Source organism: Dermochelys coriacea, chromosome 1 (genome assembly GCF_009764565.3).
Source record: "Dermochelys coriacea isolate rDerCor1 chromosome 1, rDerCor1.pri.v4, whole genome shotgun sequence".
Taxonomy (NCBI): domain Eukaryota; kingdom Metazoa; phylum Chordata; order Testudines; family Dermochelyidae; genus Dermochelys; species Dermochelys coriacea.
In genome coordinates, this window is record NC_050068.2 from 74,697,954 (window position 1) to 74,725,113 (window position 27,160).

Consider the following 27,160-nt stretch of genomic DNA (forward strand, 5'->3'; position numbering starts at 1 on the left):
TTGATATGGTGGGTCTCATGCTTTTCTTGGTGGGGGGCTAAGATGCCACCCCTTGCCCCTGCTCTTGGGGCACCAAGGGCCCTGCTAGTGGCCCAGAAAGGTGGTAGAGGAGAGAAGTGGGGGAGGTGGTCTGGGTTTACTCCATACTCTGAGCCTGAGCCCGTGCCCAAGCCCGAGCCCGAACCCGAGCCCGAACCCCCTCTCAACTCCTTCCTGACACACCCTGACTGCCTGAAGCAGGGGGTTTTATTAAGTTCCTGACAGGGCCTTAATGGACTCCAATTAACCGTAGCAACCCTCCCCAGTCTACAGGGAACCATATCTTAATTAGCCTAGGGCTGAAACAGTATTTCCTTTCTGCCACACTCCCACTGCTCCCTGCTCCTCCTGAATCACAGCACGCACCCAAAATGGCCCCGGGAAAACAAAACTAAACCAAAACCAAGCAACACACACGTGCGCGCACACGCGTGCACACACACACACACACACACACACACACACAGTGGAACAAAAATCCAGCCAAGTGTCATAGCACTACAGTCCTCTGGAAGAAGGTGCCCAGGAAGACTGTCCTGTTCACCTGCCTATAGAACTGGCTTTGGTATTGAATGCCCATTGAAAAGGCTAGAAGGATCAGGCTGATGGCTAACAATTTTGCAAGTGAGCAGTGAAAAAGAATACATAATGTGAAATCGGTGACAATCTCATAGTCTGTTTAATCAGCAGCATCTATGGATAAAGCAAAATAATACAATCTGCTTATATAAGTACAATATGTTCATAAGAAGGAGGGTTCAGGAAATGAAATGGTGGTGTCACTTCATCTTTCTTACCCATTTGGCAATTGCTACCTTCTTGAAGGGCTACCTGTGGCAGATAGTATGGCAAAGCATATTAGCACAGATAGATGTTGTACAGCTTTGATGCTTTCTATCTTCTGTTTAAGGGAGACCATGGTGTTGCTTCTTGGTGACCCTTCTGGGGGACATGACTGTAGGAGAGTCAGGGAGGGGTTCAATACTAGAGAGACATTGATACCTGGTGCTGCCACATCCATGAGTTGGGCTCAGACATGTATTCTTCTGATAATTGGTGGCCTACATTAAGGAAAGAAAGGTTTGGCTTTGACTTTAAGCTTCAGTGAATTGAGATGGCGGAGGTGAATCTGAGAGTGTGAGCATACCCTCACTACTCCATGTACCTGTACCTGAAATGGAAAAGGAATTATGTTGCAGAGTCCAGAGTACTGTGTCAACCTTCATGGAGCTTGATAGGAGGAACACAGGTTGAAAGAGGGAAGAGTTTGGAGGAGGTACCAGGATGTTAGTTTGCTTGCACATGGTTTGAATGCTAGATGCAATTGTGGCACCTCTGTGAATTGTTCTCTTAATAAAGAGAACATGTTCTCATGTTATTGCCTCACACTAGAAATGGCTGGAAGATGAAAACCACTTGCTACAAAAATATTCACTTTTTTGTTTGGGAGGTGGGACGGGGGGGAATGTGCTGAACTAGCGGAGAAATGTCAAAACTGTGTGAGTTTTTTGGATTGTTTGTTTGTTTAGTTTGCTTGTTTGCTGGAAGGGATTTGAAGAAAAGAATCTACTTGAGGAGTGCTGAAGGGCAATTTTTCAGCTCCACAGCTGTCCACTTGAAAGCTTCTTATTAGTTTCACTTTCTGCCTTTCCAGCCAGGGAATCAGAGAGGCAGAAAGCATAGGGCACTCAGTCTCCCAAATTCCCCCTTTCTTTGGGACCAGAAAGACAGAGTGAGCAGATTTTAAGGCCAGAAAGGACTGTTATGGTCATCTGGGCTAATCTCATTTCATGACCCTTGGGTTTTAGGTACAAGGCTTCCCCCCTTCAGCCAGCTCAGCTACTTTCAAAGCAACAGGTACATGTGGCCCCCAGAACAGGAAACTCCTTTTCAGAACTTCTGCAACAAATACCCTCTATTATGAATAATTCCTGATTTTAGAGTGTCCAAAAAGCACTCACATTCCCAACTGGGTGCCAAAATACTCTGCTTTAAAATCACTTTTCACTTCCTTAATGGTGTCTGGCTAAATAGTAGCTTTTAAACTTCTTCCTTAAACAGTTGTGCTTCAGATTATGTTAGTTGAATGCCAACTGTCAGCTTCCAGCTTTTAAACTCAGCATGACATTATGTTGTTGGTTCATCAGTGGGTTAAACCTTCCATCTGCACCTACTTCAGTTCTTCCCCATCTACTCTGCTTAATAATTCCTATGTCCCTGAAATACAATGCCACAAGTACATCACTATGTGTAACCAAAATTAAATTCAGGGCTCCTGCCCACATTGGTCAAAGAAGAAGCAAAGACAGAAAGAAATTCAAAAATAATCATATTTTCATTTTTTTAAATTTCTTTGATTCTCTGTGGAAAAAAATAAATCTCTCTATGCTGTTTAATGATGATGGGAGGGAAACAAGTAACCAACCAACATAAAGTCAATACACCTACCTAACTTTACCTCGTGTAATCACTGTTTTGATTGGCTCCAGGAAAAATATAAACTTAATCTTCTTAGCCCACTCTTTTCCTCTTCCATGTTAAGGGCCAAATCTTCTCATCCCTCTCCATTTGCAGCCAGCAGGATGCAATTTGTGCAGCCTCCAACGGCTAGTTTGAGTGCATCCTGGCACTCCACACGACTGATTCTAGGTATATATTCAATATGCACTACATCAGTGCATTGGAATCTCCTTCAGTCCATATCCACAGACAATACAAATATTACTCTTTACATCTTTTGCTGCTGTACCGGTCACCGACTGGAGCATGGGTGGTCAGATCTAGGTCAGACATGGGTGATCAGAGCAGCAGGTGGCAACGTCTAGTGGTTAGAGCCAGAGTCAAGGACCAGGATATGGGAACCAGCGGTTGGAATAGGGCTGAAACAAGAAGGCACATGAACGATAGCTGAGGACATAAGTCTCGAGCAGCCAATGGGCGGGTGTTGTTGCTAGACTTAAGAGCAGCCCTGGGGATGCCTGTCAGCCAATCAGGGTGTCTGATCAATCAGGGTGTTCAGCTCTAAGTCATCTCACTTGTTCCAGGCCTAGCTGCAGGTCCTGATCCTGACATTCCCTTTCTTTCTAAATTTTTTTCTGTACTTTCTACTTTTCAACTTACATAATGTGGTTCTTCAGCACTCTCTCTCTCCAAAGGATAACCAGTTTTTTATTTTTCTAGGTCCACAACAGGTGAACTGTATTTCAGATTACTCATAGCTAATTAAGTTGGAGAAATTACCCTTCTCTTCAAATCTATTATGATTTGCAATTCTACCAACATTTCACAATTCAGTATAGAGGATTTTTTTTTAGCTTTTAATCATCTACACGTCTAACAGTAAAGTTGTAGCTGAACATTTACCAGGAATTACAGCATGCTTTTTACAGAATTATTTAGTTTTTATAGTGCTATCATATATTCTAGGTGCCAATCTCTTCTCATTTACACTTGTTTGACTTCAGCGAAATTAAACTCTATTTACAAGACGGTGTCTGAGAGCATGATTTGATTAACAATTTAAAATGAACATCTTTTTCTGTACATATTTTTTTAAAAAAGGCACATACCTCCAAAACACTACCTATACCATCTCTAGACATTTTAAAAGATCCACTACTAACCAATACACCGGACAATAAAATAATGCAACACTCAAACTATGGAATGTTTAAATATACTCCATGGCAAAAAAACAATGTCAATACAATGGACTTCAAAGAGATTTACACTACATTCAATAAGGTTTTTCAAGAATATTGCAGGAAACTGCCATATCTGTCAAAACTACTAACTCCTACCAACAATGTACCTTTTTCTCTTAGAATAACTAGGAATTCAATAGCACAAAACAATGTTAACAGAGTTAAGGTTGTGCGGTGATATGTCATTCCATTGTAGAACATCGATCTGACCAAAACTCGAATATCTGAAAACCAGGAAATGCATAGTGAAAGTTGACCTTCACAGTAAAGGTTGATTGGTTGAAACCATAGTAAAGAACAGAATTATCAGACACATAGATGAACATGATTTGTTGGGGAAGAGTCAATGTACTTTTTGTAAAGGGAAATTATGCCTCACCAATCTACTAGAATGCTTTGAGGGGGTATGATGTCATATGATTTAAATATGACAATGTGTATTATTGTTACTACCACTGCTATACAATTGCAACAAATTGTGTACAAAGTATGTCATGTAAGATTTCAATGGAAAAGTTATGATTTGCTGAATATGATTAGCCTGTTAATATGCAAGCATCATCTTTTTAGCTAAAGTTATGAATATTGACTGTGTACCAGTATTTCAAACATGTTTATTCCTGTTGTAACACCCACAAGGTAGCTAGTTTACATCCAGTCTGGCCAGCACATTGTGAATGGACTATTCAAGTTGATGGCCCATTGAAGGACACTCAACTTTAACAGTAGACCATAGAAGAAGCCCATCCTGATCTGATGGGCCTTCCTGTGTATGAGTAATGGCTGCTTGTGAGTCATCGAAGCATGCAAGGACATGTGACTTGCTCATGGAACCTGAATTCCATCTTTGGCCTGTAGTTTTCCATGAACTAATACTGAGACCTTTCCCTCCACATGGGAGAAAGTATAAAAGGTCCTGGAAGCCTCTTTCCTTTTCTGATTTCTGGACTATGGACTTACACTAAAAGGAGCATTACAATCAATGGACTGTGGACCTTCCAATCTTTTGGAAGTTACCAGAGACTGTACAAGCCAGCAGTTTATTCTATTGCTTCTTCAACCCTGCTACAAGAACTTTGCAATGAGTGTATGTACTTGATTTCTTTGAGCATTTTAACTCACTCTCTTTCTTTTCTCTTATTAATAAAACTTTAGATATTAGATATTGAAGGATTGGGAACAACATGATTATTGGGTAAGATCTGAGTTATATATTGGCCTGGACTAGTCTCTTGGGATTAGAAGGCCCCTTTGCTTGATGAAATTGGTTTTAAATAATCACTTATCATTAAATCTAGAGCTGGGATACCTAAGGAACTGCATTTCTGACTTCTTATTAACCAGTGTGGTCAGAGAGAAGTTTACTTTTATTACTGGTTTAGTATATCTTATGGAACAATAACCACTAATTTGGGGTGGCAGTGCCCCATTTCTTGGCAGTTTTCCTGAATCTGGTATTCTCAGCTATGATAAACTGAGGCACAGTGACAGGGGGGTTAACAAACGTGTACAAGGATGATCCAGTGTACTTAGATTTTCAGAAAGCCTTTGACAAGGTCCCTCACTAAAGCACATTCAGCTGTCATGGGATGAAGGAAGGTCCTCTCATGAATTAGTAACTGCTCAAAAGATAGAAAACAAAAGGTAGGAATAATTGGTCAATTTTCAGAATGGAAAGAGTTGAAAAGTGGTGTCCCTTAGGGTCCATACTGGGACCAGTACTGTTCAACATATTCATAAATGATCTGGAAAAAGAGGTAAACAGTGAGGTGGCAAAATCTGCAGATAACACAAAACTACTCGAGATAGTTAGGTCCAAAGCAGACTACGAAGAGTTACAAAGCAGTCTCATAAAACTGGGTCAGTGGGCAATAAAATGGCAGATGAAATTCAGTATTGATAAATGCAAGGCAATGCACATTGGAAAACATATTCCCAACTATACATAAAATATGATGGGTCTAAATTAACTGTTACAACTCAAGAAAGATGTCTTGGAGTCACTTCAGTTTTCAGAATAGAGAGAGATAAATAGTGGTGTCCCCCAGGGTCTGTACTGGGCCAGGTCTTATTTAACATATTCATAAATGATCTGGAAAAGGGAGTAAACAATGAGGTGGCAAAATTTGCAGATGATACAAAACTACTCAAGATAGTTAAGTTCCAGGCAGACTGTGAAGAGCTACAAAAGGATCTCTCATAACTGGGTGACTGGGCAACAAAATGGCAGATAAAATTCAATGTTGATCAATGCAAAGTAATGCACATTGGTAAGCATAATCCCAACTACACATATAAAATAATGGGGTTTAAATTAGCTATTACCACTCAAGTGAGAGATCTTGGAGTCATTGTGGATAGTTCTCTGAAAATATCCATTCATTGTGCAGCAGCAGACAAAAAAGTGAACAGAATGTTGGGAATCATTAAGAAAGGGATAGATAATAAGACTGAAAATATCATATCACCTCTATATAAATGCGCACATCTTGAATACTGGATGCAGATGTGGTTGCCCCATCTCAAAAAAGATATATTTGAATTGGAAACATTTCAGAAAAGGGCAACAAAATATTTAGGGGTATGGAATGGCTGCTATATGAGGAGAGATTTATAAGACTGGGACTTTTCAGCTTGGAAAAGAGAAAACTGAGGGGGGATATGCTAGAGGTCTATAAAATCATGATTGGTGTGGAGAAATCAAATGCGGAAGTGTTATTTACTCCTTCTCATAACACAAGAACTAGGGGCCACCAAATGAAATTAATAGGCAGCAGATTTAAAACAAAGAAAATGAAGAATTTTTTTCACACAAAGTACAGTCAACTTGTGGAACTCCTTGCTAGAAGATGTTGTGAAGGCCAAGACTATAACTGGGTTCAAAAAAGAACTAGATAAATTCATGCAGAATAGGTCCATCAATGGCTATTAGCCAGGATGGGCAGGGCTGGTATCTCGAGCCTCTGTTTGCCAGAAGCTGGGAATGGGTGACAGGGGATGGATCATGATGATTACCTGTTCTGTTCATTCCCTCTGTGGCACCTGGCATTGGCCACAGTCAGAAGACTGGATACTGGACTAGATGGACCTTTGGTCTAACCCAGTACAGCAATTCTTATATTCTGATGTTCTTATAGATAGTTGTCTGAAAAATATCTACTCAATGTGCATTAGCAGTCAAGAAAGCAAACAGAATGCTGGGAATCTTTAGGAAAGGAATACATTCGCTAGGAAAGGAATACATTTAGACAGAAAATATGTAAATAAATCCATGGTTGACCCACATCTTAAATACTGCATGCAGATGTGGTTGCCCCATCTCAAAAAAAACTATTAAATTTGAAAAGCTGCAGAAAAGCCTAACAAAATGATTGGGATACGGAACAGTTTAGCTATGAGGAGAGATTAATAAAACTGGGACTTTTCATCTTGGAAAAGAGATGACTAAAGAGGTATATGATAGGGATCTATAAAATCATGATCATGACTGACATGGAGAAAGTAAATAAGGAAGTGGTATTTACTACTTCTCATAACCCAAGAGCTAAGGGTCACCAAACAAAATTAATATGCAGCAGGTGACCAAAAGGAAGTATTTCTTCACACAACACACAGTCAACCTGTGGAACTCTTTGTCAGAGGATGTTGTGAAGGCCAAGACTATAAAAATGTTCAAAAAAAGAACTAGATAAATTCATGGAAGATAGGACCATCAATGGCTATTAGCCAGGAAAATTCTCTGTTCATGTAAATTTGAAATATTATAGAGGATCGAGTTATGTGCATTCTATGCAATGAAAATATACGTCATATCTGTATGTACTTTGTTAACATTGGTTTCTATATTTGCTAATTATGGTCCCCCATACTTTATTCATGAGCATGTTTAAAAACTAAATAATCTTTCAGTTATGTCTCCATTTAATTGTCTCTTTGCTTAGGTTATTCCAAGACAAATGAATTGAACATGTGTTATCTTTTTATTCAAAAACAGTTTCTTAAGGATAAATGTCTTTTGCGAGTGCCTATTTTGTAACCTTTCCTGGGTATTAATTGTTGTACAGTGGGAGGAAATCTGTAAATAAGTTCTCATTATGAGATATAGCTGGGTGTGAACATGCTGATCTATACTTGGGATGTGAACAACAAAAACCTCATGGATAAAGGAAAATATAAGATGTGTGTTAGGCTACCAGATAAGATGCACTGATTTCAAATTATTGCTTGGTCCTAAAATAGGATGGGATTCATTTTAGAAAGAAATAATTTTGAAAGATGATTGTGACTGTAGTTAGCATCACTAGGAAATCAGCCAAAACATAGAAAGCACAGTATTGTGTGTAATATTTCTAGTGATATCACTGAGACTCATCCTTCTGTAATAAAATATTCAACAGAGAAACTCAAATTGAATCTTATGAGATTATTAAACATCTTTTAAGGTCACCAATCATTTGCTGCCTTTTTATTTATTTATTTTTTGCTTACAGGATTGACTTTTGGTGTCTCCAATGAGTCTTTAATTACAGAGTGTTCCTTGTTTCCTGTGAATCCTTTGCCCAATCAGGTCTGGCCACTCAACATGTGATATTATGATCCAATTGGTCGATCTGATGGAAATTTTGAATTTGAAGAAACCAGCACCTTAAAAACTACTAGGAGTACTTGTGGAACCTTAGAGACTAACAAATTTATTTCCGTATAAGCTTTTGTGGGCTAAAGCCCACTTCATCAGATGCATGTAGTGGAAAATACAGTAGGAAGATATATATATATATATACACACACACACACACACACACACACACACACACACAGAACATGAAAAAATGGAGGTTGCCATACCAGCTCTAATGAGATCAATCGATTAAGGTGGGCTATTATCAGCAGGAGAAAAAAAAAACTTTTTTAATGATAATTAGGATGACCCATTTCAAACAGTTGACAAGAAGGTGTAAGTAACAGTAGGGGGAAAATTAGCATGGGGAAATAAAACTACTGCAGATCCTGAAGCCAGGAAGTCAGAAAGAATTGTGTCTAGATTCTGGAACATCACAATATTACAGAGGCTTTTTGAGGATCTATGGAGACAGATTCTGAACTATGATAATGGAGAGAAACAGCCTACCGCTAAAACTCACAGTGGAATACCAGTTTCACATAGGAAATTCCACTTTCTCTAGCTTTTTGAAGATTTCCCACTGTACTGCAAAACATGGAGTATCAGGTAGAGTGAGCCTTGTGCTGTTGACTGATCAGTTGACACTATTCTGAAGAAGTCCTTGCAGCTACAACATGAAGAGGAAACATCTAGAAGAAGGAAGAGACTCTGAAGAGGTCCTCAGCCAACTAGCAGAGAAAACTGACCAAGCACCATCCCTGACAGCAGGTGAAACCAGCAGCTATAGTTAGAACAGGTGAGACCAAATATTTATATAGGGAGGGCAATGTGCCAAAAGAATATCAGTACAAGAGCATAGAAGATGGGCAGAAGAGAGGGAGAAGAATGCAGTATCTGGCTAAGATAGCTCGGTGAGGTAAACTACACCAGATGGCAAGTATGAATTTATTTCCATTTTCACTGACTCACACTTTTCCCCTGCTGCCTTAGGCTTCTCAGAGATTGATTAGCAGACACTTGTTTTTATTTTGATCTTAAATAAATTCAGAGAAATTAAAATAATGGGCACAATTATTGTGTGTTTCATTTTAATTATTTAGTAATTATGTTTTATTTTCTGTGTATCAGTTTGATGCTTTCTCCCTTGCTATTAATTTTAATGTGTACTAAATACCAGTGGAACTGTGGGTATTTTTAGAATGGCATTGCCTGTAGCTGATATTCAAATGATGTAATACTTTGTGCTTTGCAGAGAATATGTTATGTGTTTCCTCTGTTACAGCTGGAAAATGTATGTTTGTTATGATACATTTTGCAACATTTTGATTTTAATGAAAAGTGTAAGTAAAATTGACTTGCTGGAAAATGTTTACCTAGCAGAGCCAATAAAATGTTTCATCCATTTATTTTGTGGTTCTTTATCTTCATCTTCACATTTTCTTGAGCAAAATTTAGGCTGAAAATCAGGAAAAAAATTCCTCCCTGTTAAATTAATTAGGGTATAAAATAGTTTTATAAGGGAATTGGTAGAAGCAGTAGGGAAGACTCCTGAATTATCAGGGAGAAGAAAAGGATGATATAGGTCTTTTCCAACTTTAATTTCTGTGATTCTCTATTACCATGACTTAACCAGTGTTTCGTATCTGTGCTCTGCATATAGAAAAATCTCAAGAGTGAAGAATGGTCAAATCAATGCATCATGAAATCACAGCCTCTGCTGGTAGGAACATCAGATAAACTGCCTTTTTGCAAACACTGTTACCACACCCATCTCAGGCAATAAAGTAGTTTTTCCTCAATAGATTATGGGCTCAAACTTCCTCTTACATTGGTTTTACATGAGGGTAAGTCCATTGACATCAATAGAGATACCCCTTAATGAAAAGTTCAATAGAGTTTAAATCCCTGGTATAGGATTGTTCAAAGAACCTATTCAAAGGATATGACTAAATAATATAGGCTTTTAAGATAATTTCCATTGAACCTTGTTGGTTTCATACTTATTGAATTCAATAGGAGTTTTCCATAAGGCTATGCTGATTTAGACTGGGGTAAATTGGCATAAAAGCCCATCTGTGCAATATTTAAAAGTATACTAGAAAAAAGTACCCCTGTCAATGCAAATATTTGATATTTTATGTATAGATGATCATCTAGATACAACGGATGCTTAGCTCTATACAACAAACAAACAAACCTAATGGGCTAACATGTTCTGTTATCTGTTGGAGGAAGAAGTTGTTTTATAGTCATTGAAGTTTCATACTAAGTCCCAAACTTCACACTCTCCCCACAGTTTCAGAATAGCTGTATGTTTCTGCTACAATGATCAGAAGTGAAATAATTAACAATGTTGTTATTTATGTTATCCTTAGGCTTCAGAACCATAACCCCACTGACAGTTGTGAGCTGCTTCCATTTATGTTGGAGCTATAGTTACAGGCTGCCTGTCTACAGGTCACAGCCTGGCATTAATTCCACATTTGCAGGACTGTCTGCACAACCAGAAAGGTTACACACACAATATTTTTTTTAAATGAAAACTTACATTGTTCAGAAATGATGCAGCCACCAAAGGCGGGCTGGTAAGGTGTTCCAACCAATGCTGCTTGATGCATTTGGAGAAGATGGGAGAAAACAGCATTGGAATCAATACCCTTACCTCTCTCTGAAGCCAATCAAAATCCACCTTTCGTCTTCCATTTATGGAAGGTATGCATTAGGACACATCCAAATTTTTTCATCAAAACCATTTTTCATTGGAAAATTGGGTTTCTGAAGAAACGAACCTTTTAAAAAAGTGTCTGATTTTTACAGAAAATTTTGAGTTTGTTAAAAAACAAACACAAACACAAACCTCCAAATGATTTTGTGTTTTAGACAAAAATGGAAAAAAATGGGTTTTCATTTAAAAGTTTTCATATTTTGTTTTTTTTTTTAATTAAAAAAAACAATTCTATTGGTTCTAATGATGCAGTGGTTTTAAGAAAACTGGACACGCAGATCAAGTCTTCTCACTGACAAATTATTTGACCATGACCATCACTGTTCTTTAAAAACTCCTCCATGTTAGATGTATGCTGCATGCTAGCTTGAACATTAGTGTGAAAAGGTTCACCATGACACTGCTACTTCAGCTCCACTATGCACTGAGATGAGGCTGTTGGGGGCACTGTGTCAGGAGAACAGATGAGGCCCTTAAAGGATAGAGTAACTAAGACTTCGGGGCTGGAATTCCCCCACTGCTCTTCACCTAACACTGATCTAATTAACATTGCTCTCTAAACCAATAAGTCAATTTCAAATTAAGGGGCCAAACTTGCCAGTATACATTAGCTGCTTTGTATTGCTGTGGCAATACAAAAGAATTGTAAACCTAGGTTAAATTGCCAGTGTGCCCCACTGTTTTGTGCTGCTCTGATGTATTGTTGAATCTGCCCTTAAAAGTTACTGTTTTTATTTTTTAAATATGTATGATTGATAGCACATATTTTCAGATCATTAGAAATGTCCCACGGAGGCACTCTCTTTTTTGGATTTCTTGTTTATGTATGACATTTTTAATTGAAACAAACACACAAAATGCTTAACATGGAGTATATGAGGGGGAGAAAGGATGTTAAAAATCCCAAATAATATTTTAAAGATCAGTTTTTTCTAATTTGGCACCACAAACACTAAAATGCCTTAGTCATAGCATATGGTTATTGCATAGCCCAGGACAAAGTTGAGATTGTTTTGGACCACCTTAATTATGAATTTCTTACCTTAATATATTTGGTTTTCTTTTAAATGTAACCTCAACTTTGAATTTCCTCTGTTTCTAATGTTTGGTTTATGCATAATTGCAACCTCCCTGTAATGTTTTTCATGCTTACATTAGTGATACATACTCTCAATCTTAACTGCATTGTAACATATATTGCTGTCTTGGAATGTTAATAATTAGAGTTGGGTTAATAATTGATTTCTTTGGTTCACTGACAGTTCTGAAAAACAGCTGGTTCAGGTTGAAACAAATTTTAAAATAAAAAAAATACACAAAAAATCAGTGAATTGAAAAAGTCTGGTTTGGGTTGAACAAAACCTATAATTTAACCTGAAACATCTTGTTTCCAGGTGTTTTTAAAGGACTATGTTCACAAAAGGCGTACAGGAGGACAGGATTTCCTTATAAGCTTTTGGCCCAGTGGAAAGACACTCATATGGGGTATGAGAAGCCTAGATTCAACCCCGTCCTCTGCTTAATATGGCTAAGGTATTTGCACTTGGGTCTCTCGCATTTCAGGGGAGTGACCTGGCCACTGAACTATGTGATATTCTGATACGGGTCTTCCTCAGTCTCTATTGTTGGAGCTGTCCACTGTGTATCAATAATTATATAGTCCTTGAAGCTGGAACATGAACTTGCCTCTCCCATCTCTGAGATGAGTGCCCTAGCCACAAAGTTATAGAGTTAGTCTCACTATCTCTCTGGACCAATGAGTATTAAATAATAAATGAAATAAATAAATTTTTGGCCAAAACTATTTGGCAAATTTTGTCAAATTCATGAATAGTTTTGGTGCTCATCAAAATGCATTTTTGGCAAACCTACTATTCCAAAAAACTAACAAACCTGTCAGCTCTATTAACAATAGTGGTCTTGATAATTTCTATTAGGCCTGTGCATGAATCACCTCATTCTGTAGGAAGTCAGCAACTATGGCATATAGCAGGAAGCAAAGAGGAATGAGAGATGAGAACTCAGGGAGTAGAGTGTGTAGTGGTGATAAATTGCTTTGCTGGATCATCCTAAAATGCCAAGGCTCATTCTGGTAATTATTTAAATGGACAGTAAAAAGAGGGAATACATCTGCTCATGGACACATATGGTCCTTGTGTTGGTAAAAAAAAAAAGCTGTATATGAGCATCCAAGAGCAGAACTGGAGCATAAATGCATTAAATTTTTGCTGTTTAAAATTATGACATGATCATTTTATGGGTCCATCTTTTTTTAACAAAAAGCTTTATAAGTGCAACTTTCTTATTGTTGCTCTATGTTTCTTGAATAACAATAAAGGTGAGACATTACAGTAGGAATTTAATGGTCATGAGTTTTACACTGATGATTTCCAATAGAATGCATTTAAATAAATGAATGTGACATATTCAAGTAATATTGAAATAATTAACATATTCCATCTTGGATAAGCCAAATGAATATTATTAAAATTCCTTACTTTAGCATGTTTATACATGCAGTTCTACTTCCAAGATACTATTTATGCATGTAAATTATATAGAATAAGATTGGAAAATGGTAATCCACTCCCCACTCGCACACGTATGCGTGCACACACACACACTCTACTTTCAGTTTTTATTATTAATGATAAATGTAGGAGTTTCAGTTAGGGCTAATGTAATCTTTTATGAGTAAAGGATATCAACAGTTCATAAAAAGATTGGCTTTCCTGCAGAATTTGTAACAGTATTATGTGACTGTCATAGTCAATATAAATATTAACATTAGCTGACTTAAGCAGTCAAGAACTCGTTACTAGAAAAGCCAGCATGCTATTATTTCATTCTTTCCACAACCATGGCCTTGTGCACACCTAATGTGCCACTGTATTTCTTGAGAGACATATGGCCGGATTCTCCAGTGAGTTACACCAGTGTAAATCAGAAGTAGCTTCATTCATGTCAATAGAGCCACAACGATGTAAAAATGGCCAGATCCTGCAGCCTTTACTCATGCAAAAACTTCTGTTATGGTCAAAGGGAATTTTGCATGAGCAAGTGTAAAAACAAACACCTTTTATGGGTGATTGCATGGAACCTCCAGTACAGCACTATCTCTTGAGCCAAAGGAATAGCTCCATTATTATTGGCAGCAGGAGTATATTGTTATCCTTTAGTGCAACAACCACTAGTGTGGGACACAGCAAACACTTTGCCAGTGTGTTATGTAAGGAATGAATGCAGGTTCTTTTTTTTTTTTTGTAAAGAAATGCAGTAGAAACATAGTTTTAAAACATATAGCAGTGTCCTATTAACTCCTGTTTTCCCTACATACACATTTGACTTCTACTTCGTTTTTGAACCATGTTATAGTCTTGGATGTTGTGAAGGCTAAGACTATATTGGGGTTCAAAAAAGAACTAGATAAATTCATGGAGGATAGGTCCATCAATGTCTATTAGCCAGGATGGGCAGAGATGGTGTCCCTAACCTCTGTTTGCCAGAAGCTGGGAATGGCAGACAGGGAATGGATCACTTGATGATTACCTGTTCTGTTCATTCCCTCTGGGGCACTGGGCACTGGCCCTTGTCAGAAGACAGGATACTGGGCTAGATGAACCTTTGGTCTGACCCTGTATGACCGTTCTTATGTTCTTATGTTCAGTAGAATTTCTGCACAAAGAGAAGTTTCAGAAGTGTGGCTCTTGCTTCTGTTTGAGTCCTCACACATGTCTTAGTGAGATGATGTTTGTTTAGAGACAAAGAAAATTATAATAAATTCTTTCTTCAGCATAAATGTTGGGTCTTTTTAAGATACTATGGGGGGGTTCTAAAAATGTGGTTTGAATTGGATCTGTCACTAAGCCATAAAAAGGGATAACTGATGCATTTTCACTTGTATTTGAAGATTAATGGAACATTACTGTCTGGAGCTAATAATTCTCACAAATTATTTGCATCGAGTCATATTTTTTTAAATTAATTTTTACCTTCTCTCCGTAGCACATCAATATCCAAGTTCTCTCAGGCAAGGAATCCTTTGTAAGTTCCTTATGCTAGCTGTACCGTCACCTTCTTATGTGGATGGTCAGCCCTATTGAGCAATTGATTCAAGGTCAAGAAAGCACTTCTGCATTTCTAATTTTTGATCTGTATAAATGTTTTGCATGTAAAAATCCTTTGCAAGAAAAAATTAGAACAGCTATAATTAGGAAGTGGACAAATAAACAAACAAAGACCAGATTTTAGAAAAAGACATTTAAACAACTAAATAAATTAGACTGAGTGCTTTCTGCTCTTTATTTCATGCTATTTATTCAATTTATGCTGTTCTTTATTTTAATGTTTACCTTCTTTGCAAATACTTAAGGCTAGATTCTGATCTGAATTACATCAGTATAAATCTAGAGTAAATCCATAGACATAAGTGGACTTAATCCAGATTTACATTGGACTAACTGAGATCAGAATGTGGCTAATTTGTTGATAGCATATTTGTCACCCATACATGCACAGAATGTATTTCATGCTGTGATGCATCACAGAAATATTGATACATTTGGGACAGATTCTATTAAGTTGCTATACTGTATATCCTGAATAACTCCAGTTAAGTTAATGAAGTTATTCCAGATTCGCACGAGTATAACTGAGAGCACAATATGACCTCTACACTCTGTTATCTGATATAAATGTTGTATCCAATTATGTTTCTGAAATACAGATAATGGCCCAATCTCATAATCCTCAAACCTCTTCTTCTTATACAAGCATTGAGGTTTTAAAACTCGAGGGTTTTGCTTTGTCTTATATTGCTATGCTAATTTTATTGTAAATGCTTCTTATTTTTATGCTTCACTTAAAGTGATCAAAGTGATCTGGACTTTGTCTTCTGGGCACAACAGTCTATTACAATGGTGGAGATATATAAGAGGTCTTTCATACATGTCATTACTAGAAGCAACAGGTACGTCTAGATCAATCAATACTAGAGTGGCTTATATTTTTACCCCCTTCTCTTGATCTAACCCATATAGAAGTAAGCTAAATTTGTCAAGTCTGAGTGCAGAAAATTAGGCTCCTAAATCTACATAAACATGACTTTGTTACTAATTTTCAAAGGGACTGAGTACCAGTCACTTCCAATAACATCAATGTGACTTGTAACAATATCTTTGGAAGACAGACCTAAACATAGATTTAGGGCGCTAACTTCAGGCATTCAGATTGAACATTTTTGATCACAATGTCTTTACTGACAGGAAGACCCACAGAGATACATCTCTGAATTTAATCAGCATCTTTTCACTATTACACATTTTACTATTAAATGCATAATCTCTAAAGCATTCTTAAAGTCTATTTGGCTGAATCAAGAAATAGCTATTGGAGAAGTAGACTCAGAACCAGAGAATTTGCCTGATCGTGAAAAAGACAATGTTTCTATGTCAGAAAGGCTGAAGAGTTCTTCTCTATCCTGAGAACATGTTAGCAGTACAAGGGAAGGTACAACGGCCACATTTCTATTTAAAGTTGTACCTGTTAAACTTGAAGACCTTATATATAATGGACTCATATATATATATAAACTCAGTGAATGAGTTTCAGCTTGAGGTGAGGACCCAGTTTACACGATGACATGACCTCCTCCAACTGTAAATCTTTGGAGGATTCTCACTGTGGAAATTTCTGTCTTCTTATCTATCCTTTTCCCAATGGTTCCGAACATTCTATTAGCTTTTTTGACTCCTGCTGTACATTGAACAGATGTTTTCAGAGAACTATCCATAGTAACTCCAATATTCCTTTCTTGAATGGTTACAACTAATTTAGACCCCATCATTTTGTATGTGCAATTGGTGTTATATTTTCCAATGTGAATTACTTTGCATTTATCAACATCTGCTATATTGTTTCCCAGTCCTCCTGTTTTGTGAGATTCTTTTGTAATTTTTCACAGTCTGCTTTGGACTTAACTATCTCGAGTCATTTTGAACCATCTACAAATGTTGCCATCTTACTGTGTACCCATTTTTCCAAGTCATTTATGACAATGAGGAGGAGCACTGGTCCCAGTAGAGACCCTTAGGGGACCCTGATATTTACCTCTCTTCACTGTCAAAAATACCATTTATTTCTATCCTTTGTTTTGTATTTTTAACCAGTTACTGATCCATGGGAGGACCTTCCCTCTTAGCTCATGATTCCTTACTTTGCTTAAGAATGTTTGTTGAGGTATCTTGTCAATGGTTTTCTGAAAGTCCACATACACTATATTCACTGGATCACCCTAGTCCACATATTTTTGACCCCTTCAAAGAATTATAATAGCTTGGTAAGCATGATTTTCCTTTACAAATGTTCATCTATGTTTCTGATAATTTTCTTCTTTACAAGTTGTTTTAACCAACTTGCAAGACACTAACGTTAGGCTTACTGGCCTGTAATTTCTAGGATCACCTCTGGAGCCATTTAAAAAAAAAATCGGGGTCACATTGGCTATCTGCCAGTCATCAGTTACAGATCAATAGATTACATACCATTACTGTTCTGTAATTTCATATTTGAATTCCTTCAGAGCTCTTGGGTGAATGACATCTGGTCCTCGTGATTTATTACTGTTTAACTTATCAATTTGTTCTAAAACCTTCTCTATTGACATCTTCACCTGGGACAGTTTCTTAGATTTGTCAGTAGGCTTGACTTTCCATTTTTAAAGGATGTCTTTTTGACTCTGCCTCTTTTACTCTTGTCAAGGTTCCTTCCCCACTCTTAACTCTAGGGTACAGATGTGGGGACCTGCATGAAAGACTCCCTAAGCTTTTTCTTACCAGCTTAGGTTAAAAACTTCCTCCAGGTACAAACTTTGCCTTGTCCTTGAACCCTATGCTGCCACCACCAAGTGTGTTAAATAAAGAACAGGGAAAGAGCCCACTTGGAGATGTCTTCCCCCCAAAATATCCTCCCAAGCTCTACACCCCCTTTCCTGGGGAAGGGTAGATAAAAATCCTCACCAGTTTCCATAGGTGAACACAGACCCAAACCCTTGGATCTTAAGAACAATGAAAAAAGCAATCAGGATCTTAAAAGAAGGATTTTAATTAAAGTAAAAGAATCACATCTGTAAAATCAGGATGGTGAATACCTTACAGGGTAATCAGATTCAAAACATAGCGAATCCCTCTAGACAAAACCTTAATTTAAAAAAAAGACACAAAAACAGGAATATACATTCCATTCAGCACAGCTTATTTACCAGCCATTTAAACAAAAGAAAATCTAATGCACTTCTAGCTAGTTTACTTACTAACAAGTTCTAATACTCCATTCCTGTTCTGTTCCTGGCAAAAGCATCACACACACACACACACACACAGACCCTTTGTTTCCCCCCCCACACACCTCCATCTTTGAAAGTATCTTGTCTCCTCATTGGTCATTTTGGTCAGGTGCCAGCAAGGTTATCTTAGCTTCTTAACCCTTTACAGGTGAAGGGGTTTTGCCTCTGGCCCGGAGGGAATTTATAGTTCTGTATACAGAAAGGTGGTTACCCTTCCCTTTATATTTATGACAACTCTGTTGTTCAGGCATGGTAGCATTTTTTGATCCTCTTACTGTATTTCTTTATTTGTTGTACACATATAGTTTGATCATCTATTATGGTGTTTTTTAAAAAAAGTTTCCATGCAGCTTGAAGGCATTTCACTCCCCACCAGCACTGCTCATATGTCTATTTAAATGTCTCAAGAGGTCCACAACTGTTGAATCTGGCAGGCAATTCACCATGAAGTTCCCATGATCATCCCAAACCCAACTATCTATATTTATAATAATCAAATCCCCCATTATTATTACCTGTCTCTTCCTAATAACTGGGGTTCCCTCTCCCAGAGAGGTATTCTCAGTGCAAGAGGGTACCATGACATCATCTGGAAGGAGGATCCCAGCTATAGGAACATTTCCCTCCTCTCCAGCTTGATGTTCTCATTCTCTGCGATTTTCATCCTTCTCAACAGCACAGAAACTGTCAGACTAGGGTTGGGACCACTCTACTGTCTCCTGGAATGTATTATCTATTTTACCTCTCTGTCTCCCTTAGCAACTCCCATCCACTTCTGGCTTCAAGAGCCAGTACTTGGTCTCTGAGTGCCATGACTTGCTTGCACCAAATGCACACATAAACCACCTGCCCACAAGGCAGGTAATCATAAATGCTACATTCCGAGCAATAAACTGGATAGCCCCCACTCTGCTGCTAGACTGCCGCCCGCATGAAGTTTTACTCTTGCAGGGTTTTTTCTTTGTTTGTACATTTTTGTATTTGGTGGTGTTTTTTGAGGCAGGCTGGGAATGGGATGTGGGTGTGGAGCATTAATTGGCCTAAGTTCAGAAAATATTTGTTGGGTGTATCTGGCTCTCAACCACCCTCTCCTGTACACTAGCTCCTCCCTTCTCTTATGAGCTGACTTTTTAGCCAGCCCTAGCCTGAGCATCTACACAGCAATTTGTAGTCTCACAACCCAAGCCCTATGAGCCTCAGTCAGCTGATCCTGGCCAGCCGTGGTTATGCACTAGGACTTTTATCCCTGTGTTGTCATCCACAATGCCTCCACAGGGCCCAATGCTCATTGTCCATATTTTCCTCTTTTCCACCTATGCTCCTCTGAACATACTTAGGAAATGGAAGAAGTCTATATTTTTGAGAGCCCGGAAAAAGGGGATTGTTTTTCTGCATTCAGTCACTGGTGATTCTCCGTACTGTAGAATTACCTTAACCAGCGGTACTTTTTTTCTGACTTTCTAGTATTGTACATAGACCTAGAGGTACACTGTTTCTTTGCTTGAATAAATTTAATTACACACTCAATTTCACTCAGTCAGTCTCAATGACTCTAAGTCAGTTGAGACTTACTGACACTCTGTCCTTATTATGCATTGTTATTGTGAATTAACCATAGCCCTAATTTACCTAAAGTGTTTTGGAGGGACAGAAAGTTTTAAAGCATATCTGTCTATTTTGAGCTGCAAAGAAATCTTCATTAGATGGTGGTAGTAGTGTTGTCTGCATTTGCCTCTTTAGGGTTACATACCCTTTGAAAACAACTTAAAATTATTAGAACACTGATTTATTACACCCTAAAAACCTCTTTGGCATTTTCAAGTGTTTCTTATAAAAGCTTTCAAACATTTAAGCTGAAAAAATTAGAAAACAATTTGTAAAAAATTCATTGAACAAAATTATACTTTATTCTTGCGTTCAAGTTTCCCTTTACCAATTAAAGTCACGGTTGTGTTTTTACACCATGTGCCTAATGCCTAAAAGCAAGAGTAGGTATTTGATTTAACCCCATACATCCATGGCAGAATTCAAAGTGAGACTTAGAATTCCATCCGTATTTCTCATATCAATAGAAATAGATGACTATTTAAATACCCAACTTATGTTCAGCACCCCCACAAGTGTAATCAACTTAACCCAGCCAGTACACTAAAAATGAGTGGGGACAGGGAGATGATGTTCCATGCCAAAAGCAATTGTGATTAAAAAAATAAATAAATAAAATAACTGAGGTGTGAGATGTTGTGATGGTCTTCGCTGATGGGGAGTGTTGGTTAGTGGTCATGGCTTAGGTCATGACCGGCAGACAGGATTTTGGCAGAGGAGTCTGAGCTCTCCTACTCCACCAATCTCCAGTCCAGAGATCTGTGAGGGTGACAAAAGTGCCCCAAACTCCTTAAAGCTGCCCTCCCCAGGTCACTTCCTACCACTACTCTGTTGTCCACAGTTCTCAATCTGTACAGGAAAGTGGGAAGAGGATCAGCTCATCTCGTTGTGCCTCTATATGGCTGGACGGGGTGTAGCAACTCTCTACCTTTTGGAGTGGCAGCTGCCTCCTCTCATGCATTGGCCCTTCAGCCAGGGTAGTTCCACATCTCTCTTCTTCAGGGGTAGAAGAAAAACTAGGGAAATTAATACAAATAAACTGAGTCCATGTGAGAATGCCTCCCTCTCAGGGCATACCTAAAGCAGGTCATTCCTTCCCTCAGGGTGGGACTTTTGGATAGGTGTTATAGGGAGAGATCCTGCTTTCCCTCAGCGCTTTCCTCAGGAGCTGCAAGTTGCAGGTCTGCTCTCTTCCTTGGGCTGCCCCCAAATGAGATGTTCTACTTCTTTGAACTCTCCCTCCAGCCTGTGCATCTGACGCAGGTGTGGTGGGGCTGGGCTGGCTGAGTCCAGAGCAGCCCCTTTATCATTGTGGCTCAGTGCGAGGTTTGTATACCCCATCACAGATGTACAATGGTATTTGTTTCAGTGGGTGTGTAAGACAGAAGAGGGTTGGAAAAGTTTCAAATGGTTTCCAGCGTTATGACTGTATATAGTAGTTTACATGTTCAAAGTGATGTACCATCATAATAATTAATTGAAGTAGTTCAACATTGAGACAGATAAACCTGATGGAGCAAATTTTTTCCTGGTGAAATTCCACTGACTTCAGTGAGACTTTAGAAGCAAGGAATTTGGTCCATCACTGAGTTTGATTTTGGGAAAAGGTGAAAGGCTACTTGAAACCCGGCTTTACTCTGAAAGTTATCCTTCTGAGTGACATAGCTGCATTGTTACTTACATCTTTATTTCAGTCCTTCAGCATCCCCAAATATGGCATAGGCTGAAATAAAGCTACCATGGAAGTTTGAGGGTTTTTTCCCCGGCTTCCTGTCTGTGTAGTCCTCCCTGTCTTTTGTGGGACTAGAAAAGAAGCAAAGAACAGACACATCTATACATCCAATAAGTTGTAAAACTATGGCAAGGCATCTACCATAGCCCAGACCAATTTAGATTCCCTTGCATATGGGTAAATTGGATATAAGGACATTTAAATTAGTGTAAGGGGTATTTAACGTACATAACCTTAAAACATTACTTCAGAATAAGGACTAACAACTATAGTTATTTTCCACTGAATGCATCCGATGAAGCTGTAGCTCACGAAAGCTTATGCTCAAATAAATTTGTTAGTCTCTAAGGTGCCACAAGTACTCCTTTTCTTTTTATAGTTATTATAGTGACAATAACCTTCAAAATATGAACTGAATTTAAATGAATGGAGGGATGTGTGCCTGAGTTTGCTGACAGCCTGAAACAATAGCTCAGGGGTGTGAACTGCTACCATTTAGCACAAAAGAGTGATAAACTTTGCAGCCCATTTATGACAATTTAAATATCCATAGCCACTATTTAGCTGTTGACCATTTTACTAGAAACAAAAATCTAATCATGCTTCACCATCTTTGCTGATGTGTCATTACTGCCAAATATTGTGGTGTGATTCGGCAGAGCAAGTACTTGCTGATGAGGATTGCTGAGGTTGGAAGTTAGGAAATGGAACACTCACCACACACCCATTTTTTTTTTTTACTCACCAACAAAAAACAAACACTATCTCTTATGCTTTCCTGGATACAAGAGCCCTGAGTGACCTGTACCATGCTATGAAAACATTCAGCTCTGACAACTTCCACAGATCAGCTACACATTGCAGTACAAAAACCTGTGTCACAATGAAAGTTTGGAGCCCCATAAAAAAAAAACATTCAATTACATATAAAAACAACAGAGGACACTGTACTGCCCATACTGCCCTCGGCAGATAAATTAAAAGGGGAAAGTGCTTAGGTGGGCAGAGCCAATTAATTCTGGGATTCCTGAAAGATAATACCAGGGTCTCTGTCACATATTTTTGGTCTAATGTGTTTTTTTGGGATACATGCGGCACTGAAGACCATTATTACTGTTAGAATATATACTGAATATATTGCAGTGTAAACAGCTGAAGTATCAAAGTGTTTGTAATTATTTTTCATTAAAGCATTATCATTTATTTTAAGAAAATGTATTCATTTTATAGCCATTTGGTTCTTTCATTTCCCTTCAGTATTTCAAAAGTCTTGACTCAGTAGTATGTTCTCATTACATTGGGCCCCTTCCCCATACCATCTTCATAACCCATCATCCATAAGAGACAGATACATTTTCAGTGATTTAATTTTAGCCTCATGATGTTTCCCTTAACCTGATGAACTAGATCCAGATTGCTGAATTATATGTGAAGATCCACCTCAAGAACATGGGTAATTGGACAAGTTTCTCATTTAGAATTGGTCATGTGTTCAGAGCAGGATGCCACAGCAGACAGAACGACTGACATTTTTTCAACCCCTCTTAAGGAGACTGTACCTCTCTCCATCCAAATATCTGAAAGCAGCCCACCTCTCTACTCCATATCAAAAATCTTATTCATGAATTTGGATTGATTAGGAGATTACATAGCATGGTATATAGGTGTACAGGAAACTCCAGGATATAGCCGAATACATGTACTGCATATGCTGATATATTCCAATTCTGTACATTCAATGACATTCTCTTGAAAATAATAAAACCATTTACATGAATAAACCCCTGCATACTAAATGATAAAATAGAGCAACTGTCTGATCTGTTAAGCAAATCATCTTGTTAAATAGATCTTCTGTGCACCAATTTATGCCAAGGATATAGAATGCAGCCAGTAAATCCCTCTTGAAGAAATACTGCACGTTAAATGCATAAACACATACAGAATTAACGTTATTTTACCCCAAAGTTAGACATTTAAGAGATCTATAGTATTGAAACTAGTCTCAGTTAGAGGTTTTAAGATTGCTTTATTGTTGAAACTGGGAAATGTAATTGCTTCTTCTCAAAAAATGAATACAAGACCAACAGTGTGGATTTTCTCAAGATATATTTCATAGGTTGATTTTGTTTTCCAGCTGAAATGGAAATAAGTCAAAATTACTACTGTTGGCATTCAAAGTCCTGTTCAAACCAGACTGTGCTGTGCACATTTTACTATGCATTTACACAAAATGAACATTTGATCTTAGCCAAAAGGCTGAAAAGTGATGCACAGAAAGTACATTGATGGTTTACACCCATCATTAATCTTCCAGTAGGAACTTTAGGCTTCACCACTTTCTGGAGTTTTCTAAAGGAATTAAAAATAGGAGCAGGTTGTGTCATATTTGTTCATCGTTTATTCCATAATTGCTGTGAGAATTTCCATAGAAATAATTTATGAAAAACATTATGAAATAATCTGCAGCTGAAAGATGGAAGCAATACTGAAGGTAGAATTTCTGTTCACTCCTTTTTATAATACAAGAGAAAGGGAACATTGTAAGAAATGTAAGAAGTAGCAATTTTAAAACTGATAAAGGGAAATACTTGTACACAACACAGGATTAGTCTATGAAACTCAGACACAAGATATTGAGGCCAAGAAGTTAGTAAGATAGAAGAAAAAAAGCCATGAATAAGGATAACAAAAACATACAGTAACAAAACTCTGTCCTTGTCTCCATGAGCCCTGCACTTCCTGGAGAATTTTGCTAGCCTCAGAGGCTCACTGTGACCCTCCACATAGCCCTTCTCTCTCTAAAGACGAGGGTCACAGTCTACTGAGCCATTTTCATCATAAGCCAGCAAGGGAGGTGAGTAGAAGTTATCCTTCCTTACACAGTCTCTGTTGTCTCCCAGTCTCAGTGATTCATCGCTGACAGAAGAGGGGGAGCCCAGGCCTTCCCTCTACTCCAGGCTCCAGCCCAGGAACCCTTACGGTAGCAGCTATGGTAGCTGACTTTTTGGAAATAGGATGCATACAATTCCCTGGACCACTTCCCCACAGCAGCCCCCACTTCCTCAATATCTACTTCACCATTACCTCAGGACCTCCTTCTTTGCACCTGAATGGTTTGTACTGTTCAGTTCCTCCAACAGCATGGCTTCCACTGACATCTCCTGACACACACACCCAACTGACTAACTGGGAGGCTTTAACTAGTTTCAGCCAGCCCCTAATTGGCTTCAGGTGTCTCAATCAACCTAGCTATCTTCCCTGCCTTCTGGAAAGATCTTAATTGTGCCCAGGTATCTTAACTGATCTGGAACAGCATCCATTTCACTGATCCTGGTACCAGGGATTTGTTTAGCCTGGAGCGAATCTCTCTCCCTCTCTCTCCCTTCCTCCCCCCCCCCCCCCCCCCCCGCTCTTCCATAGCCTTCTAGCTTGGAGGGAGGTGGGAAGCTGCTACTCCTGCTGCTACTAGGCCCTAAGCTCTCCCTGCTGCTCCAGCTGCTCCCCTGGCTGGGCCAGACACCCCCCATTTTCTGCTACTTGGCTGCTGGATCCCCCACTCTTGGGTGCTGCTACTGCTCCAACAGCAGCCCCGGGGGGGGGCTGCTAGCCCACTCCCCAGAGAGGAAGAGTGAGGGACCCCAGCCAATGCTGTTGTGGACACCACCACCACCACCACCTGAGAGGGGTCCTTTCTGCTTGCCTGGATCACCATCTTGAGTTCCTGGAGCAGCTGCTGCTGTGGAGTCTGCTGCCTGGAGCTGCTGAAGCCCGAGGAGGAGAAGAAGAGGATCATCTGCCAGTGGGGCAGCACCTAGAGACTTTGCAGACCACCGTGGAGGGGGCCCTAAGACTGAGTAATTTCCAAACTGTGCTCTTGTGGTGGGGGTTTTGACTGTGTTTGTAGGGACATGGGGGGTGTGGCGTGGAGCTGCCCCCTGATCCATCTGTGTGTCCCCCCCAACCCCCACCACTATTACTACCACCGCTGCCCCCACCACCACCCCCACTGTCTGTATACCATCTGCCTCAGCTCCTGCCTCTGGACTCAGCTGCTTGCTTGGCTTGCCATGCCCTATTTCCACCCTTTGGGCCAGAAGCAGCAGCCAGCTAAAAAAGACTTGTGCAAGTGCACATGGGCACATGTGCCCCCCCCCCGATTGCCTAACCCCCAGCTTTGCCCTTTACTACCTGCCCCATTTGCCACTTGCTTTCCCTCCCCTTTTGCTCCAGCCCCCCCTTACTAGCTTCAGTTTGTTTGCCTGCCCCGCCCATTTCCTTCTGCAGCCTTTGTTTGTTTGCCCCGCCCCAGCCTCTGAAGCTAGTCCCTTGGTTTCCCTGTTCTACCCCCAGACCGCTTAGCCCCTCGCTCCGTGTGCCCATGCCCCCTCCCATGCGCTTGTGCAATTCCCCATTTTAGTTGCAACCCTCTTCACTGCACCCCCAATGTTGTTGTATCCCCCATTACCCTAGTGCATCAAGAGGAGCGGGAAATCCACCTTGTGTCGGTGACTGACCCCAACCCCTGATTGCCCCGGTCCAGCCCACCCCTTTTGGCGCCCTCCTCCCCTGCCTGCAGCCTAGCAGGGAGGAGTGGTCGACCTGCTTCCCCTCTCCCCTCCTCCTTTTGGTGTCCCCCCTTTCCTCCTTGCTCATGATGGCGGGGGATGAGACGGGTGAGACCCCTCCAGTAGCCCGAGCTCCCCCTCCCCCGCCTGCCCCTCTGTCACCCCCCCCCCCCCCCGAGCTCCTACCTCCGCTGCCAAACCATCTGCCATTGCGCCCGCTGGGGCACCAGCAGTGACGGGCACCGGGGTGACCTCCACTGCTGCCACGTCTATCACCCCCTCAGATCTGGGGGGAGTCCTCCCAGCCGGCGGGAAGGGCCAGGGGAAGAAGAAGGGGAAGGGCCCCGCTAAAAAGACCAGGCCCTCCATGGCAGGGGCTGCCCCCAATGCCCTGGCCCCATCTCCAGCTGGGGCGCCCCTCCCCTCTGTTCCCTCCACCAGCTCTGCAGGTGTCCCTCCCCCGGCCCCCAGAGCATACGCCCAGGTGGCGGCAGCCCCCCCGCCTGCCGCTACGTCTTTTCTCCAGCCCACCGCCTCCGCTACCATCTCTAGCGGCCGGGGTCCCTTTCCCACCATGACTAGGAAGCACGGCGTCTGTTGCCTCCTGGTGCCCGCCTCGCCCCACGTGGAGACCTATGTGCGGGCATTGGCGAGGGTGGTGGGGCCCACGGCCATTGTGGCGGCCTCCAAAATGTATGGCAAGGTTGTCTTCTTCTTAGCATCGGAGGCCGCCGCCCAGGAGGTGGTGGAGAAGGGCCTGGCGGTGGGGGGCGTATTCGTCCCCTTAGAGCCGCTAGAGGACCTGGGCGTCCGCCTGGTCCTGA

At 40.1% G+C, this 27,160-nt stretch overlaps 1 long non-coding RNA gene across 1 annotated transcript; it reads right to left on the minus strand.

The window, feature by feature from the left end:
• Positions 1–2,411: 2,411 nt before the first annotated feature.
• Positions 2,412–24,932, minus strand: LOC119849884. The gene is made up of 3 exons (XR_005290614.2): positions 24,856–24,932; positions 15,082–15,185; positions 2,412–2,918 (listed from the first exon to the last, which is right to left on the minus strand). It is a non-coding gene; the product is annotated as an uncharacterized LOC119849884 (long non-coding RNA).
• Between the last annotated feature and the right edge of the window lie 2,228 nt (positions 24,933–27,160).